Source organism: Penaeus monodon, chromosome 21 (assembly GCF_015228065.2).
Source record: "Penaeus monodon isolate SGIC_2016 chromosome 21, NSTDA_Pmon_1, whole genome shotgun sequence".
Lineage (NCBI taxonomy): Eukaryota > Metazoa > Arthropoda > Malacostraca > Decapoda > Penaeidae > Penaeus > Penaeus monodon.
In genome coordinates, this window is record NC_051406.1 from 4,001,018 (window position 1) to 4,001,235 (window position 218).

Sequence of the window (218 nt, forward strand, 5' to 3'; positions counted from 1 at the left end):
CTCAGGAGTCACTCCAAACTTACCCCTTATACGCCCTGGACAGAGAGAAGGGGGTATTGGAACAAGTTTGCCTCACCGTCTACCCTAAGTCCTCCACTTTACTCCTCCAAGTGACAGTTAGATGATTGTCCCAAAATTACTTAGGACAACAATGACAAAATCCTCGGGTGATGCAAACTTGTGAACTGAATGAATTCGAAATTACATAAGCCATTTGA

At 43.6% G+C, this 218-nt stretch overlaps 1 protein-coding gene across 1 annotated transcript in view; it reads right to left on the reverse strand.

Moving 5' to 3' along the window:
• LOC119586121 overlaps window positions 1–218 on the reverse strand; it is a 12,620-nt gene that overhangs the window by 7,991 nt on the left and 4,411 nt on the right. The window lies entirely within an intron of this gene.